Source organism: Chanodichthys erythropterus, chromosome 12 (genome assembly GCF_024489055.1).
Source record: "Chanodichthys erythropterus isolate Z2021 chromosome 12, ASM2448905v1, whole genome shotgun sequence".
Classification (NCBI taxonomy): domain Eukaryota; kingdom Metazoa; phylum Chordata; class Actinopteri; order Cypriniformes; family Xenocyprididae; genus Chanodichthys; species Chanodichthys erythropterus.
This window is the reverse complement of record NC_090232.1, coordinates 5858876-5878915: the sequence shown is the minus strand read 5'-3', so window position 1 is coordinate 5878915 and position 20040 is coordinate 5858876.

The following is a 20040-nucleotide window of genomic DNA, read 5'->3' as shown; positions in this document are numbered from 1 at the left end:
TTTTTTTTTAAATAATTTACAATGAAAAAATTTACTTTTTCACGATATTCTAATTATATGACCAGCACCTGTGTGTGTGTGTGTGTATATATTAAAATAAAAAAAAAAAAAAAAAAATCTCTAATATATATACTCTAATAACTCTGCACGCTATACCATGTAGCTTTAAGGCCCATTCACACAAAGAGCGATAAATATAAAGATAACTTAATGATAACTATATTAGCATCCACATCACACAATAATGTTCTGTTTAAAATATATATATATATATATATATATATATATATATATATATATATATATATATATATATATATATATATATATATATATATATATATATATATATATATATATATATATATATATATATATATAATTTATTTTATTTTGACAGCGCTGACAATTCTAGCGCCTACGCATCTCCACTCCCATTCTCCATCTTCAATAGTTCACTGTCTCTATTTAACATATTATTATCATGATATCATTATTGTTATAGTTATTGTCCTTGGTGTGAATGGGACGTTATTGTGGTGGAGCCTTTCCTGAGTACTGCGCATCCTTCAAAGAAAACTTGACACTATTTTTTTGTTTGTTTTTTTTGGTGTTACGACTAAGTGAACATTCAATACAGATTTCTAACATTTGTCTTAGATGACAAAATTTTAGCAAAAAAATCATGCAGTGTTCACCCGGCTAAATGCTTCACCATCACACATCTCATGGGACCATAAAGCTGGAGCAGACGCTGCCATCACAGCTCTCTGTTCCCATTGCTCCAGCTCTTTCCCCTAATGCTCCACAATCAAATGTCTCATGGGACGCCAGAGGTTTTTCCTACATCAGCGATGCAAGTTAATGAGCAAACGTGGGTGGAGAAAGAAAGAACAAGACAAGGAAGACGAAAGACTCCTCCTCCTCTTTCTCTCACTCTCGTTCTCGCATGCCTCATTCCCCCTTTCACTCACCGCCAGATAATTAGCAGGCTCTTTACACGCAGAGCCCACAGAACACTTGCTAATGTGTGCTTAAAAAGTGTCTGGCGTTCGCCAATTTTCCAGCAGACGCACCGCTCATTGCTGCTGTGCTGTAGAGAGATGCACGACATGCTAATGATGTCCCATCAATGAAAGTTTGTCTCCGAGGAAAGCTGTGGTGTGAGCAATGCCGGGGAATGTGTGTGGTTGAATGGTGGTTGAATTATGAGCATCAATTATTGGTTTTATTAGATGGATGCACGTTTAACCCCCAGAGACCCAAGCATTGATGTTGATGCATTTGCTTTTTTCCACTTAAGTGTTTAAGTGTTAAGGCCGCTGGTTATTTTATGCAAATGAGACCTGTGAAATGCAATGTACTTTTAAAAGTGCTTTGTTTACTGGCTCAGATTTATTCTAAAACAAATGTAAAAAGACTCAGTTTAGTTCCTGCACTGTTATTGACAGACAACTGTTATCAATTACTCGCATGTATATTTGCCCCCTTCCCCTTCAGTATATTCATGGTAGAGAGGCACTTTAAAATGTTAAACTTTACACTTTAAAAAAAAGTTTCATGACGCTACATTATTCAGATTATTTACTGTATCTATAATTTACTGAATGAATAACATTTTTGCTTCATTCTTAATAAATAAATAGTTTCATTTATATTTTGTAGTAATTTGTGTAGTATTTTGAACATATTTAGTGAATCAAAATTGCCGAATTACAAAATTCAGAAAAACAATTAAATTTGATTTACAGGCATCATAATCTCTACATGTTTACTTAATATTTCTTTAGAGAGAGAATCATAATTTCTATTCCTTTTTCACAGAATACTCTGTTGAAAAAATACAGCATATGCTGGTTAGGTATGTTTTGAAGCATGGCAGCTGGTTTGAGCTGGTTTAAGATGGTCCTGAGCTGGAGCTAGTTGCTTAGGACCAGCACTTGACCAGCTTAAACCAGCTCAAACCAGCTGCCATGCTTCAAGACATACCTAACCAGCATGCTGGTTTTTCAACGGGGTAATGCAATCTGATTAGCATTAGTGGCTTCCAGCGTTGTCTTTCTTATATAACTAACCCAGAGAGACATTTCTACACATGAAACATTAACTAACAAACATGCAATTTTCAACAGTATTTTGATAACAATAAAAGATGTTTACATGAGAGATGCTAAGCAGATGTAGCAATTAGCTTTTTAAGGCTACAAATAACAGTCTGAGTAATTGAGTAAGGCTTGAATGATAAACTAAAGGTCCGTTCACACCAAAAATGATAACTATAAAGATAATGATAAAGATATAGTTCTAAAATTTTTTCTAAATTTAAAAGAATAGCAGAGTCCACACCACAGCTGTAACGATAACGAGAGGAACGATATCGTAGGGATCAATTTCAGATTTTTTTTTTTTATTTTTTTTTTCAGCTGTTGAGCAATAAAACACTGAAGGCCAGACAGAATCCATCTGAATTTAAGGGTTTGCGCATTTAATATGGCAAACGGCATTGTGGAGAAGTTTATCGTCGAGGTCCATAAAAATACATTATACTGTTTGACAAGTCAAACCCCTTTTCAAGGATACACAGAAAATGGATATATGGAAAACAATTGGTCATACCCTTGGAATAAATGGTGAGAGTTAAAGGTGCCCTAGAACGTTTTTTTAAAAATATGTAATATAAGTCTAAGGTGTCCCCTGAATGTGTCTGTAAAGTTTCAGCTCAAAATACCCCATAGATTTTTTTTTTTTTTAATTCATTTTTTTAAACTGCCTATTTTGGGGCATCATTATAAATGAACCGATTCAGGGCTACTGGCCCTTTAATTCTCATGCTCCACGCCCACGGAGCTCGCGCTTGCCTTGAACAGTGCATAAACAAAGTTTACACAGCTAATATAACCCTCAAATGGATCTTTACAAAGTGTTCGTCATGCATGCGGAATGTGTCGGATTATGTGAGTATTGTATACTGTTATATTGTTTACATTTGATTCTGAATGAATTTGAGGCTGTGCTCTGTGGCTAACGGCTAATGCTACACTGTTGGAGAGATTTATAAAGAATGAAGTTGTGTTTATGAATTATACAGACTGCACATGGTTCAAAATGAAAATAGCGACGGCTCTTGTCTCTCTGAATACAGTAAGAAATGATGGTAACTTTAACCACATTTAACAGTACATTAACAACATGCTAACGAAACATTTAGAAAGACAATTTACAAATATCACTAAAAATATCATGTTATCATGGATCATGTCAGTTATTATTGCTCCATCTGCCATTTTTCAATGTTGTTCTTGCTTCCTTACCTAGTCTGATGATTCAGCTGTGCACAGATCCAGACGTTAATACTGGCTGCCCTTGTCTGATGCCTTTCATAATGTTTGGAACATGGGCTGGCATATGCAAATATTGGGGGCGTACACCCCGACTGTTACGTAACAGTCGGTGTTATGTTGAGATTCGCCTGTTCTTCGGAGGTCTTTTAAACAAATGAGATTTATATAAGAAGGAGGAAGCACTGGAGTTTGAGACTCACTGTATGTCATTTCCATGTACTGAACTCTTGTTATTTGATAATGCCAAGATAAATTCAATTTTTCATTCGAGGGCACCTTTAACAAATATGAGAGGATTATATCAGGCTAGCAAACAGTGTAACATAAAAATTACTTCAGGCATCCAGCGCTAGTTTCGACAACATTGTCTTGCTTCCTTTGAAGTCGCAGTGAAAAAGACTAGACGTTGAATTTATTCCACTATATTGACTTTGTCAAATTCACTGAATTTCACTGTTCGATTAAATTGATTACACTAGCTAGATTCACTCGAAACATAACATGCTGAGAACATCTGCTGGTTAAAGCTGTGTAAGTGCAACAAGAACAGCAAAAACATGTTGTAAACATTTTGAAACAGCAGGGCATGAGCTTAAAATAAACAGACCATTATCGTTCGTTTGTGTGGATGCAAATATAGTTATCGTTAAGTTATCTTTATAGTTATCGTTCTTGGTGTGAACAGGCCTTAAGTGTCAGTTTTCTAAATATATAATCACTGACCACTTTATTAGGTTCACCTTTCTAGTACCAGTTTAGACTTTAATTCTTAGTGGCATAGATTCAACAACGTCCTGGAACTCCGAGATTTTAGCATCACACAGTTGCTGCAGATTTGTCAGCTGCACATCCATGATGCGAATCTCTCGTTCCATCACATCCCAAAGCTGCTGTATTGGATTTAGATCTGGTGGAGGTCATTTGGTTTAGTGAACTCATTGTCATATTCAAGAAACCAGTTTGAGATGATTTGAGCTTTGTGACAAGGTGTATTATCCTGTTGGAAGTAGACATCAGAAGATGGACACACTGTGGTCATAAAGAGATGGTCAGCAACAAAACTCAGGTAGGCTGTAGCGTTAAATTATACTCAATTGGCACTAAGGGACCCAAAGTGTTCCAAGAAAATATCCCACACTCCATTACACCAGCAGCAGCCTGAACTGTTGACACAAGGCAGGGATGGATCCATGCTTTCATGTTGTTTACACCAAATTCTGACCCTACCATCTGAATGTCGCAGCAGAAATCAAGACTCATCAGACCAGACAACGTTGTCCAGATTTGTTGAGCCTGTGTGATTTGTAGCCTCAGTTTGCTGTCCTTACTTCTTAGCTAGGCGAGGCACCGGTGTGTCTTCTGCTGCTGTAGCCCATCTGCTTCAAGATTCGATGTATTAAGCATTCAAAAATGCTCTTCTGCAGACCTCGGTTGTAACGAGTGCTTACTGTTGCCTTTCTATCAGCTGGAACCAGTCTGGCCATTCTCCTCTGACCTCTGACATCAACAAGGCATTTTTGCTCACAGAACTGCTGCTCATGGATATTTTCTCTATTTTGGACCATTCTCTGCAAACCCTACTGATCTGTTGTGAATGAAAATGCCAGTAGATTAGCAGTTTCTGAAATACTCAGCCCAGCCCATCTGGCACCAGTAACCATTAAAATCAACTGTTCAAAGTCAGTTAAATGATCTTTCTTTCCCATTCTGATGCTCAGTTTGAACTTCAGCAGATCGTCTTTGACCATCTACATGCCTAAATGCAATGAGTTGCTTCCATGTGATCGGCTGAATAGATATTTGTGTTAACAAAGAGTTGAACAGCTGTACATAATAAAGTGGCAGAATGACTCAAGAGCAGCAACTGTTTTCATTTTGGTATGTCCTTGCCAAAATGAGGGGTGCAAGAGAAGGGGTTAAACAACTATTTCAAGTTTGCTACATGGGTCTCTGAGGCTTAAAGATGCAATTACGAGTTCTTATGTTGTTTTGAGCCATGACAAAATATCATTCTCATTCTGTTTGTGTGTTAACATAACTTCTGTTTGTTTATTGAATCTTTAGACTTTTTATGACCTAAAATTGTTAACCTTTAGAACTGGGAAGATAACATATGCAACACGAAAGTGAAAAACATTGTGCATCTGTGGCTCTCTCTTCTCAAATATGGCTGGTGCAAAAGTCAGCGAAAGGTCCTGCATTACTCTAATGGCCATTAAATGACAAAAGCTGTCCAAACGGACCAGCTGGCCTGTCTACTCTCTGCTCATTACCATTTTCATGAGCTTGCCTCATGCTTGTCTAGATAATGGCCAAGCAACCTAAAGCAATGGCATTTTACAAAAACTACACATATTCATCATGTTGTAGTATGACTCCTGCTAAGAGAACACATGGCTTGCATGTTTAATTTTCACACATGGGGACACGATGTTAACGTGGCGCACATGTTCTCTGTTCTGTATAGATAGTGCTCCAGTATCCCAGAGGCTGTGAAATGTATTCCTTGATCTGGGTGTGAAGAACCGCGCTTTCATGCTCCACCTGAGAGACTTTTATAAACCTCAGTGTAAAGAGATTTACAGGTGGATGCACCGTAAAGGAACAAGTAACTCGCATGAGCTCACTTGAGACCCCGAGAATGGCTGCTGGTGTCAAAGCTTGACGTTTCTAAACAAAGGAAGTGTATGTCATGTGGGGATACTCCAGTCTATCATACATGATGGTCAAACAAATGGTAATATTTTTATTTTTTTTATTTTTTATAATATATATATATATATATATATATATATATATATAGCATACATTGTTATAGCATTATTATTATAGTGAAACAACTAAAATCTATACTAAAATTAACATGAAAATTAAACATATAAAAATAAAAAAGCTAATTCAAAATATTAATAAAAATAAAATAAATAAAAAATAAATGAATTTTGATTTATTATAGTTTTATTAATATTTTGAATTAGCTTATTTTTAGTTTCCATGCTAATTTTAGTATAGTTTTTAGTCATTTCCTTATGTGCTTTTGTCACTTTTTTAAAAATATATTTCTATTTATGTTTCATTTATTTTTATTTCACATTTAGTTTAAGTTTTAGTTTTATTTTTTTCCATTTATTCATTTTTGTGCTTCAATTTAAACTTAAACCAAGGCAACATTTATAATTTTCGTTTCGTTTTATTTAATTTTATTTTTTTTTATCAGTTTTATTTCAATTAACAGAAACGTTATTAATAGTTTAATTTAATGATATCAACCCTACTAGTTTTGCATTTCCCCCGAAACAGAAACTTTGTGTTCGCTCGCAAATAACTCAAAATTAACATTCATCTTAATAGTAATAATAACAATAATAAAATAAAACTTAATTTGTATTTTATAACTTGGCAATTTTTCTATCACTACACATACTGAGAAAAAAAAATAAAATAAAAATACAGCCAGCAAAGGCATTGACCATGTTGTGCAACTATAGCACATGTTCAGAGTGAACTGGAACACATAATTAACCAATTAAAGTAGATAAAGCTTTGAGATACATTAGTGAGCACTGTCTAAGCGTATGTAATTATTTTATTTATTTTGTTTCTTCTTCCCTTTTGAGTGCACTGCACTACTGTTTTCATTGGGAAATCTTACCACTACCTGTGTTTTCCACAAATAGCAGTATTACAATTTTGGAAATATTGGATTTGCAACAGACTGTAAACATTCAGTGGCATGGATAATTGTAAGGACAAAAGGACAGCATGAAGTAATATCTCATTATGCTGCATGCCCATTTCCCATCAATTCACTTCAAGATATTTAATCTCTCCTGAAGAGCCATTAAAGAGATGCATTTTTTTCCAATGCAGTTTTTTTTTTTTTCACCTCATAAACGCATAGTAAATATGGAGGACAGATTATTTTATTTTATTTTATTTTATTTTATTTTATTTTATTTTATTTTATTTTATTTTATTTTATTTTATTTTATTTTATTTTATTTTATTTATATTTTGCTATGCTGAATATCACAATTTATAGCCAGGTCCACATCTCCATATCCAGGGGTTGGAATATTGCATACATGTTATATGTTCAGAACAACATGCATGCAAATTTAATATAAACAAATAAATCAGTGATATCAGTTTTAGATTTTTAACATTTCTAATGTGAGTCATTTAATTAGAATATCAAAGATCAGAGATCATGTGACAGTAATGTATACTGTGCAGTATTCAGTAGTATTGTGAGCATCTCCTAGTCATTTCTTGCCAACATCGTTTGTTAATCTAGTAGACAGCTTTTCATTGTCACATAAAACTGAAATCAGAAAGTAAACATTCAGTGCTAACAATATGAGAACTTGTAAATCTGCTTCGCTCAGGTGTGTCAAAGTCACCCTAACAAGCCGCCTTCCAGCCTCATTCTAATGTAATTACACTCTCCGCAGCTCCATATCTCCAGGTAACACACCTGACTCCCGCTTTATCCTTTTCTTTCATTGGCACGGCTGATTTAGCTGGCGAGGTTTTCCCACAGCAGACTAGTGTGATATTCTAATTGCAACAACAAGCTAGAGGACCCAGGCTGTTCACCGCTCAAGTGGAGATTCTCAACGAGACGCATCAGACGCCGTGCAAAGAAGCCATGTCGGGGTGACAAGAAGAAGGCGATCAGCGCCTTAATTAACGTAGCTCCCGCGGTGAGGGAAGGCTGTGGTGTTTGTGAGATGCTTAGAGTCTGGTCCTGATGCAGCTATCTACCCTACATATGCTTGGGAGGGATGCAGTGCATTCAGCGATTTCACACAATTAGGATTGGATAAAACGAGGTGTGTTCAGGCGTATTATCGGTGCGTTGCTTTATTGTGGCAACTGAAATAGACTACGCCATTGACCAGCTGAGATCTGGTCTAAAGTCAATGGTGCAATATTTTTATTTTTTTTATTTAAAGTGTGCGTTAGTAATATGTGCCTATAGGCAGGTGCAAAACGTGCATACACAGCGATGCGCCATTGACCAGCAGCAGCACACAAACATGCCACATATTAAAAATAAAAGGATTGCAATGTAAAAGATTATTACTGTGTGCATAAAGATAAAAATGCTTTGGTGGAATCCGGCTTGTCCCGTAGATGGTCTGCTCACGCACTTTAACCTCGCGCACAAGCAGATCCGTTTCCTCGCTAGAGAAGTGTTAAGTTTTTCCGCTTGCAAATTCCGCTTGTAGAATCCGCCATGGTGCGAGCGCAACTGGCTTTTAAAGGGAATGGGAGATGAGACTCCGATTGGTTTATTGCATATTACGCCCAAAACACACTTATTACTCTTTAAGAGAATAAGGACAACCCTTTTAGACCATGCACCGGGTGCACCGACGATTTTTCCCGTGGTTAAACTAGCAAAAGTTGGTTCGGACACCATGTGCACTTGCACCATGTGCTTTACACTATGAGCTTTTTTTTTTATTATTATTATTCAATCATTATAATTGGATTATTTGAAATTATTTGTGACCTTGGACCACAAAACCGTGCAGTCATAAGGGTCAATTTTATGAAATTGAGATTTATGCATCATCTGAAAGCTGAATAAATAAGCTTTCCATTGATATGTGGTTTGTGAGGACAATGTTTAGCCGAGATACAACTATTTGAAAATCTGTTATCTGAGGGTGCAAAAAAAAAAAAAAAAAAAAAAAATCTAAATATTAAGAAAATCGCCTTTAAAGTTGTCCAAATGAAGTCCTTAGAAATGCATATCCACCCACAAAAATACATTTTTTATCTATTTATGGTAGGAAATTTACAAAAATATATTCATGGAACACGATTTTTACTTAATATCCTAATGATTTTTGGCATAAAAGAAAAATTGATCATTTTGAACCATACAACGTATTGTTGGCTATTGCTACGATCTAAACAGAAGCTGGCCCTAGAACAGTCTTCAAATGTATATCAATTTCCAGCTAGTAGACAACATGTGATGTCCCCGAGCCCCTTTTCCTCAGTCTGTTCCAACATCTGATGACACATTGATTCAGAGTGAACTGTGGATATGTCTCTACTCAATCATGGCAGGAATTAAACTGTCACCTATAAAGGTTTATAAGTACATCATGAATGTTTGTAAACCTCCCTATGATCAATGCAGGGAGGCTCAATAAACCATATGGGATTTGATGCAGCCCTGGAGTCAGAGTTTAGAGTTTAGAAAGCACTCAATGCATCTACAACAAACGGTTTTATGATCACGCATTGAACGGCTGATCCCTGAGGAAGATTTCATTGCTCATAGGTTGCGCGGGAGAATATAATGAAGTCCTTAGTTTTGTGCAGTTTGATGATTCTCCTAAAATTGCTTGAATGAATTTCAATCATGACAGCTCAGCATTCATGACAGAATTAATTTAACCAGCATTTATTAATAAGCATGTAATGTACATAGGCTAGGTCTCAGATAAGATCTGCTACGCTGCTGCTGGATGAGTTGGATACATCTAAAAATGAACAGTTCAGCTGCAAAAGCCACTAAATGACACCTCCATCAAAAGTGAGATAACGATATTGAACGAATGCTCACTGCACATAGTACACGTTCATCACATACTTTAGCTTCAAATCCGCTAAATCCCAGCATCAGCCCATTCAAAAATACCGGTTCATTGGCAGAAACCGCTAAACGCCACTTCCCTTTGTCAGCAAAAGTCCACAAAAGAACCAATCGGAAGGTGCAAATCGAACCATATGATTTTAAGTCAAATGGCAGTGTGCGTATGGCTTTCAGTTGCTGAGCTGCAAGTTTTTATCTTTTGTTTTTAATTTTTTGTTTGTCCATCATTACAGTGGCAGGAATTGGTTATTGACGCCAATAATGTGATTGAATGATACTGACTGAATGATGTGTCTTTTGATTGCAGACAGTATGAAATCTGAGAACAGTTTCAGACATTGATGACAACTCAGATACATTAGGGGGGAATAGTAGAGGAGAAATAAATATGATCTTTTCTCAGGATACAGTCAGAGAAGCAGGAGACATAAAAAGAAAAAGTCCCCTCCAAAAGTCATCATTTACTCACCCCATATCATTCCAAACCCATATGACTGACTGACTTTCTTTCGTGGAGCACAAAAGATGGCAGAATGACAGTCTCAGTCTGTATTTTTCCACCTTTTTTGAAAGTGACTGGGGCTGTAAATCTGCCATCTCATTTTGTGTTGCACGGAAGAATTCGTCATACAGGTTTGGGACGACATGACAGTGAGTAAACGATGATGGAATTAACATTTTTAGGTCAGCTTTTCTTTTAAGTGATTGTTATGAAATGCATTTGCCTAGTTTTTATTTATTTTGCATAATGATGAACACTGTTCATGAAGGCATATTCATTGTGTCTGTCCTCAGATGACTAGATAAGAGATAATGTGCATTTTCAAAGATAAGAAAACAGCTTTCATTCGTGATATAAAATGAGCCCTCATCCTGATTGCATGAATATTCTGCTATCAGATATCAATCTCACTTTATATTGCTCTCAAAAAATGAGTGCTATATTTGCCGAATAAAACCAATTCATTCCTGAAGGCTTAGGCAATCTCACATGCACTGTTTAACCCAAACAGTCCACTTATAAGGATTAAATATGTAATATGAGTGCATGAAAGCAGTTTCACAAGTGGACGTGACTTTGCTAAGTAGAACATGATCAACATTTTTGTTGATCGTATCAATCAGATTTGAGGGATATGTTTAGAGTTAATGTCAAGTTTATTCTTACAACCAGGGATAGGTCCTTCTACTTCTATCATTTCCCTCTGATTTGAGATATAAATTATGGGTACACAAAAAACGCTGGGTTGTTTTGTTTCTACCCAAACGCTGGGCTCAACCTGTTGGGTCATTTTGTCCATGGTTGGGTAGTTTTTGTGTTACCCACCCGCCCTCCGACGCACCAACCCAACTGTTGGGTTACACAGCACAGGCTTTTTGCATACTCGTCAGGAGAGAGCAGATCTCAATGCCGGCAAATTGGTGCATTACTTCAGTAAAATAAAGGTTTGTATACATTTTATTTTGTCTATAAAGTCTTCACTGATCATTTAATTTAATGCAATGCAATATGCAGGGATGAGATGTCAGTCAGCTGAACGTGTCAGTCAGCATTGGTCGTCTCGCATGATGGGAACATCTTTTTCCTTGAATAAACTGATTTTTATTTGTTATAATACTGAATATGATTAATTTGGATGTTAAAATATGTTTTCAGAACTCTGTACTGTTTGTTTATGTGCAGGTTATAAGGAGCCTGCTGCAATATCTTTCAGTTATGAGAAACGTGGATCTATCTATCTATCTATCTATGAAAACTGGCTACAGTGAGTTTTGGACATAGTGGTTTTAGTTTGTTCATTGTATATAAAAATAATAGAAATATGGTCAAATTTGTTTTCAGACATAAGTTATTAAATATTTAACTTTTAAAAAGCATTTTTGTTTTTACTATTTAAGCTGTATAATTGAGTTTTCATTCTTTACACATACACAATGTTTTTGTATCTTGCCTATATTTCTGGGAATTCCTGGGAGTTCTTGCTTATCAACAGTGTTAATTTTGACAGCAAATTTTGATTTAGTTTTAGTCATAGTCTTTTGACTAAAATGCCATTTAGTTTTAGTCATATTTTAGTCATTGGAAATTGTTCTAGTTTTAGTCTAGTTTTAGTCGACTAAATATCATAAGATTTTAGTCGACTAAATCTACAGTAGAATTAGTCGACTAAAATCGAATTTAGTTAAATTGTAAGCATTAAGCATTTCCAATAAAAATGCTTCCACAGATCCAATACACTGATATAGGTACATCTGATATTCCCCAAACTGTTTATGTTCACCCAACTGTACTTTGCTCACCAAAGCGGACGGTTTTTGACCGTTCAAGTGCAAAAACACGTGAAAGAGCAAAATTCAGTACTTTTCAGGGATTGACACACTTATCATTGAGGTAGGCTACTATTATAGATTTCATTTAAAAAAAAAAATTAGATTTGATTTTTAGTTTTTCCTGCTTTCATTGTAATTTTAGTTAAAAGTTTTAGTAATTTTTTGTTTATGTCTTTTAGTTTTTGCTTTTAAATGTCTATAACTTTTTATTTTTTGTTTATTTTAATACCTCAGGTTAAGCTAAAGCTTAGAAACTATTAAGTTTACATTTTTATAAGTTTACATTTTTATATATTTATCTTTTATTTCAGTTAATGTTTATTTAAAGTAATGAAGATTTCTTTGGTTTTAGGTTTAGTTAACTATAATAACTACTTTAATAACTATAATACTTGTAAAATATATTGAATAATGTGTCAAATAATGTTCTTAGTCTTTCCTTCCTGTGACAGAAGATACAGTAGTTTACTATGAATTAAACAGAAAATAAATTAAATACAGTTTATTGTTTAAACAAAATAACAATAATGACCAGGAAAAAAATAATAATTATAAACCATCCCGAAATACACCGTGACTCTTATTCTGAAATGTCTGCAGTCTGCACTGTAGCAGGCTGCTCATGAGGGAGATAAATATGCATTCTTTCAACCGTCTAAAACATGCTACCATATAAACATCGTGTAGTAAACATTGTCATAATTCATCAACATTAGCTTATAAGCAATCGGATGGCATAAATGTGCGCTATTCATTAATTGCGCAGCAGTCAGATGTGCTGCTGCACGAGCCTGTAGAGCGCGCAACAGCGCCGCTTTTCCCGCGGTTAGATCAGCACATTACAGTTCAAATGTGCGCATCTTCCACACAGGACAGCAGTCCTGACTGGATATCTTCCCAAATCGTCCCTCTCTTTCATTTTCGTCTCGTTTTTATTCGTTGACGAAAATTAGAGTAGATTTTAGTCATAGTTTTAGTCATTCAAAACGCATTTTTATTTAGTCATCGTCTCGTTTTCGTCCGTGAAAAAATGTCGTTGACGAAAATTATGACGAAAATTATTCGTCAACGAAATTAACACTGCTTATCAATAAATGTTCACCTTTTGATGATTACTGTTGCCTGTGTTGTTACTGTAGTAATTATGTGTGTGATTTTAATTTTCAACATATTTAGGGTTTATATTAAGCTAGCAATAGGGTATTAATCAATTAATCAAAAACAAACCAGCATGCGGGGTCAAATATTTAACCCAACTCTGGATTTGTCCAATTTTGACCCAGCGCTGGGTTGCCAAATAACCCAACATTTTTTTAGACTGTAGTTTTTGGGTAGGGTTAGGACTATGTTTTTAAACAGGAATGTTGTTTCAGGATCAACAAAATATGTTGACTCAGGAACATGACTTGGCAAAATCAAAATGACTAAACAGCGACTTTGCATTTGATTTGTAAATTACACACAGGGATGGTCGTGGCCTGCTGTGTTTTGCAGGTCAGGGGTCTTTCCATGAAATCGTCCATGTTTATTTGGTGTTTGTGCATTAATGTGTGGTCACACTGCACTTTTTGTTCCATTGACTTTTCGTTCCATTGACTCAATTTTCGCATTCCGCTGCATTCCAAAGTTCAAGTTTGGCGAACTCTGACCTGCGAATTCGCATCACGTGAAGACATGGGACCAGTCGATTAAATAGATCGATTCGTCATGGCATGACCTCTTGGCTGAATTAAAATAATGGTATTTTTGTCGAGTAGGTTCTATATTTTTACATTTTGAGTGTATTACTTCAAGTTATATGTTGAATTCATGTTTGTAAAATGACTGTTACAGCATCCGAAGAAATTTTGCATGTTCAAAGTCTAGTGTGACCGCGGCTTAACCAGCATCTTATACTGACATGATGCCACTAAAGCCAACTTAATAAGGACTTACGAATGGCTCAGACTGACTATTGAATCCCAAATGTCTTTTTTTTTTCCAGCAGGGCTATGAAATAGATATTCATATTATGTTTATTAAGTGTGACAATTCATGCATTTTAATGAAGTTAACGAAGAAGACACGACAACAAGCTTGTGGCTACATTAAACACCTCTGTAACAAAAATATAATATTATAAATATATTATAAAAGTGCATCTTTTTTAAGGCATAATTACATGTTCTGAATATGATCATTTTACCAAAAAAATACAGTATTATTTTATCAAAAAAAGACAGTAAAATTGCAATATTATTACAGTCTAAAAGAACTGTTTTCTATGTGAACATATATTTAAAAGGAGATTTATTACTGTGATGCAAAGCTGAATTTTCAGCATCAGTCTTCAGTGTCTTCAGAAATCCTTTTAACATGCTGATTTTCTGCTCAAGAAACATTTCTGATTGTTATCAATGTTGAAAACAGTTTCTTTGATGAATACAAAGTTCAAAAGATTTATTTGAAATAGAAATTTTAATGTTAGATTATTAATGTCTTTATTTTGACTTTTGATCAATATAATGGGTCCTTGCTGAATAAATGTATTAAAATCCTACTGGCCCTAAACATTTGAATGGTACTGTATATTCTCGAATCTAACTATAAGGACTATATGCACAGTAGAAAAAAACAAAAAAAACAAAAACAAAAAAGAAAGTAAGCTGAATATTAAAATATAAATCACAGAGTTTTATCTATGTTAAACTCTCCTGACGTGTTGTAATAGTGTTTACCCAACATGTGGAGCGGGAACCTTCCAGGTCTGACAATTGTATTTTCCTATTGTCAAAAGCGGTTTGGCTTCACTGCTCAGTTGGTGCCTCCATTCAGTTAAAGAAATCAGCGCTGTTTATTCATGGGCCGATGACAATACCTGTTTTATATATTATATAATGCTATAGCCCATGAGAAGACAATTGAAACTTTGAGTACTTATTTCCTATACTATTACCCTGAGAAAACCACGTTATTTCCAATGGTAGAGCTTTTTATGGCTTTTGTATGGTGATTACTGTTCAAAAGTTTGGGGTAATTTTTTATTACTATTAAAACTTTAATTATTACACGTATATTTAACATGGATGCATTAAGTAAGAAATAACTGATGACGGGTAGTTGAATTATTAGAAAAATAATGCACACCCAAGGTGGTAACGGTGCCATGGAGTCAATTATTCCTCTTAGACTACAGATACCACACCTCAAAACATTGTTCAGATGATGGATTCCAAGACATTTGTCAGGTTTTTGGCCCGCTTTTGTTTATGGAACTAATTTCTTACGTATCTAAACCCAAGCCTCCATTGCTAATTCCAAAACATAAGCTAGTAATAGAGGATTCAGCCATTGGTAGCTAAATAATGCAGTTATTAATGCAGTATGCAAATGACCTGAGTATGTGCGTCTCTCGACAGTGTTCAGCAGCAGCGTCTCTAGCAAAACTGTACGTTTATCTGCTTCAAGAACAGCGGCGTTATTACCTCACTACTGAGTAATGTCATGTAGCTTATAGGTTGAACTATTTTACTGATAAAATTGCCAGAGCAGCGCTGACAACAGTGTATGTCCGTACTGTGTGTGCGTTTGACTGGGAGTAAGAGAGTATGTGCGTTCTGTACATAACAAAACGTAAAATAGTTGCAAAAAAAAAAAAAAAAAGAAAATAATTTGTTTTTATCCTATTGTTGGTGGTGTTGTGAGTTATGGTTCTTTTGCTGTTGTAGGTTGTAAGGACCTATTAAAATAGCTGAAATCATTTGGTGAAGTGATATGGAACTGTAATATAGTCAAGACCTGTCTAGAGCTACTTTAGCCGTGCGTAACGTTCGTCAACCAATCAGATTCAAGCCTTCAACAGCCCGGTAGTATAAAGTGATTTAAAAAAAAAAAAAAAAAAAAAAAAAAAAAAAAAACAGTACAAACCTTTACATTGTTACAAAAGATTTATATTTCAAATAAATACTGTTGTTTTGAACTTTCTATTCACCAAATAAACTGTTTTCAACACTGATACTACTACTACTACTACTACTACTACTATTAATAATAATAATGATAAATGTTTTGCAGCAAATCAGCATATTAGAATGATTTCTGAAGGATCATGTGACACTATATTTTAGTAATGATGCTGAAAATTCAGCTTTGATCACAGGAATAAATTACATTTTAAAATATATTCAAAAACAAAACTAAATTTTAAATTGCAATAATATTTCACATTATATATAAGAGACATCTTACAAAAACAATACAAATCTTACAGACCCCAAACTTTTAAATGGTATTGTACTTTAAAATGCATCTTTTTCAAACTTTATTCCTTTGTAGCTCTCTGAACTACACCTTTAGATCAAAATCTGGATTTTTTTATCAACATAATCACTAAATCTTCAAAAAGCAGCGCTATTGTCTTGCCAATCTTTTTCATGAGTTCTAAAACTGAAGAAAGACTGAAACATGTTCAGACTGGTCATTACTTTCCTAACTATCATGATTGCATCTAGTAGACCTATGAGAAAACCAGGTGAGAACTGGGTGATGGTGGATGTTTAGCTAAAGCTCAGCTGGTGGTTTGTTGATTCAGTTAACTACTGTGACTCTCTCTGACTCCCTACTGAGTCTGTCCAATTAGTCAAGACTGTGATTATGTTAATTGGCTGTTTCTAGTAAGGCTTGGCACTCGTGACTGTGGGGCATCACATTAATGATGGTGATTCATCACCCTTTTTACATTCCCCTATCTAAAAGAAAAATGGGACTGACAACCGCCTGTCACTTGTCTTTATGTTTTGTGTATTTTTTTTCTACATCCAGTAGAGTCTATCCAGTAGTCTGACTCCTTTGAATGCACATTATTTACATGCCCATCTAATCACTGAAAGTGGTGATGGTAAACAACTTCAAGTTCCCTACAGACTATTCAAAATGGGTTCTTTACATTCTTGCATTTGACAGATGCCTTTATATAAAGCGTCTTGCACTGCATTCAAGGAATGCACTTGTGTCATGATTGGCAGAACTAAACGAATAAACTCCTCCCAAAGTTTTGTTGAGACCTCCATTTTGTAAACCTGTTAAAGAATTAGAAATGGCATTTTGCATGAGGGGAGAAAAAAAAATAAATAAATAAATTTAAATCAGCATTCATTTAAACGTACTTGCACATGCAAAAATGTTAATATTTTTGAAAAAAAAAAAAACATAAAAACATATTTTTCTTTTAATATAATGAGCTTTTTGTTCTTAATAGTAATTAAAATAATGGGAGAAAGCAAACAGTAATAATCATCCCAAAAAATAGACTGTTGCAAACTATGCATTTTTTTCCTCTTTCTTTTTTTTAAGCAGTGCATTTATGCAAGTTCACTTTCTCCCTGTAATGTATTCTGTAATATGTGGGATGTGTTTGGCAAATTAAGCTGGTCTCGCTGATGTGAAATGACTGATTACCGTCTGATTCATGGCTTTTGAGCAGGAAAATCACAGATGAGTTGGGCTTCTCGGCTTCAGGATCCCTTACTGAGCTTCCATTACCAATGTGATAGTCAATTCATCCAACCGCAAAAGGAATTAAGCGTTTTTGTATGCGTGACTTAACAAGATTTCTCTTGTAATCTGTATTAACTCGTCATCTGCCTTGTAACTATATTTACATGAAAGTAAAGCTGATTGTTCATTATGTAAACTATATATTGGCAGAGTCTAGGAGTATGCAAGACTCTTGATATCCCTGGTATTTAAGTATTTGGAAACGGAAGAAAATACAACTCACTTTTTAAAATGATTTAGGTATTTATCCCATTTTTCAGGCTTTTAAATCCTCTCCAAAATTAAGCTACTACATTGCATTCACTGCAAAAAAAAAAAAAAATATATATATATATATATATATATATATATATATATATATATATATATATATATATATTAATAATGCACAGAAGTACATAAAAGACTACGTACTAAACATGTTTTTTTTTAATGACAGAATGAACTACTCATCACATGAAACATTGCAAATGTCATAATCAAATCAACAATTACTGTACACAATAAAACCATTGATAAGTATAAAATATAATGCAATTAACTGCAAAAAAAATAAAAAAATAAAAAAAAATAAAACAGTTGTAGTGTAAAATAAAATGTAATGTCATTGTGTTTTTAATAACTTTTATAAGAGGTTCAAGTGAGTGTAGCACAGAAACCCTATTGTAATTGTTAGAATTTCCAATGATCAGAATTCTCCCCCAAAAGTGATTTGGCAGACCAAACTGTAAGTCAATGAGACTTAAAACTTTGAGGAATGGACCCATCACATCTAAAATGTCACTAAGGCTGGCCCCAGTCGGCCTGGTGGTGGCGCTACAGGAATCAAACGAACATAATGGGCCCTATAATACACCCGGCGCAATGCGACGCAAGGCGCAGCGCAAGTGTGTTTGCTAGTTTGCGTCCGGCGCCGTTCGCGTTTTCCCGTTCAGCGCCACGTCCTTAAATTAGTAAATGCATTTGCGCCAGTTAGTGCGCCCATGGGCGTGCTGGTCTAAAAAAGAGGTGTGTTCAGGCGCATTGCTATTTTAAGGAGCTGAAAATAGACTGGTCTAAAGTCTAAAGTCAATGGCGCAATATTTTTTTGTTAGAGCGCGTTGGTAGAAACTGCGCCTCTGGGAGCGTCCACAGTGTGCGTTGACTTTGCTTATTACACACAGGGATGCGCATCACACAAACATGCCAAATATTAAAAATAAAGGATTACAGTGTAAATGAATATTATTGTGTAGGCTACATAAATGTAAAAATGTAATGATGAATAGTCATTGTGTGTATTAGAATTAGGATACCTATTTTCAATTCAGCCTATTACTACTTATAATGATGAACGAAACTGGCTAATTAATTGAACAATCTTGCCAATACACACACATATTAACTGACTGATCGCGCAGAGCTATTTGAAAGCCTGCATCCAACGCAGACGACTGAAAGATTGACTGGCCACTTAACAGGTAATTTCAGCAAAACATCACTCGTTGAACTCCTCAGTTGAATCGGTGTGTTTAATAAGTCAGTGTATTTTATAATGTTATATAATATATAATTATATAATATATATAATGTTATATCCTGCTTGTCCCGTAGATGATCTGCTCGCGCGCTTTAACTTCGCGCACGAGCAGATCAGTTTCTTCGCTTGAAAAGAGTTCAGCTTTTCCGCCAACGAATTCCGGCATGTAAATAGCAATCCGCCATGGCGCGAGTGCATCTCGCTCTTAAAGGGAATGGGAGATGACACTCTGATTGGTTTATTGAACGTTACGCCCATTACTCATTAAGAGAATAGGGACAACCCATTTCAAAAATGTGCCCCGGCGCACGGACCGTTTTTCCGTCGTTAAAATAGCAAAAGTGGATTTGGACACGCCCTGAGTGCACCTGCGCCGTGCACTTCACACTTTGCGTTTAGATCGTTAAAATAGGGCCCAATGGCTCATAACTCCTAAACTGTGAGTTGTAGGCTCAAGTGTCTTATATTGTTGATATCCTTGGTTCAAGACTAATAAAACATATTTTCGATTGTCAGGCTGACACAATCACAAGAAACTTCCATTCATGTCCACAACAGGACGCCAAACCGTTCGAAGCCACTTTTTCTAAAAAAATGGCCGTGTGAAAAAGGATGCGGCCACTTGGTGGAGCTAAAAAAAAAAAAAAAAAAAAATGAAAATGGCTATAGCTATGCAACAGTCAATCCAATTGACT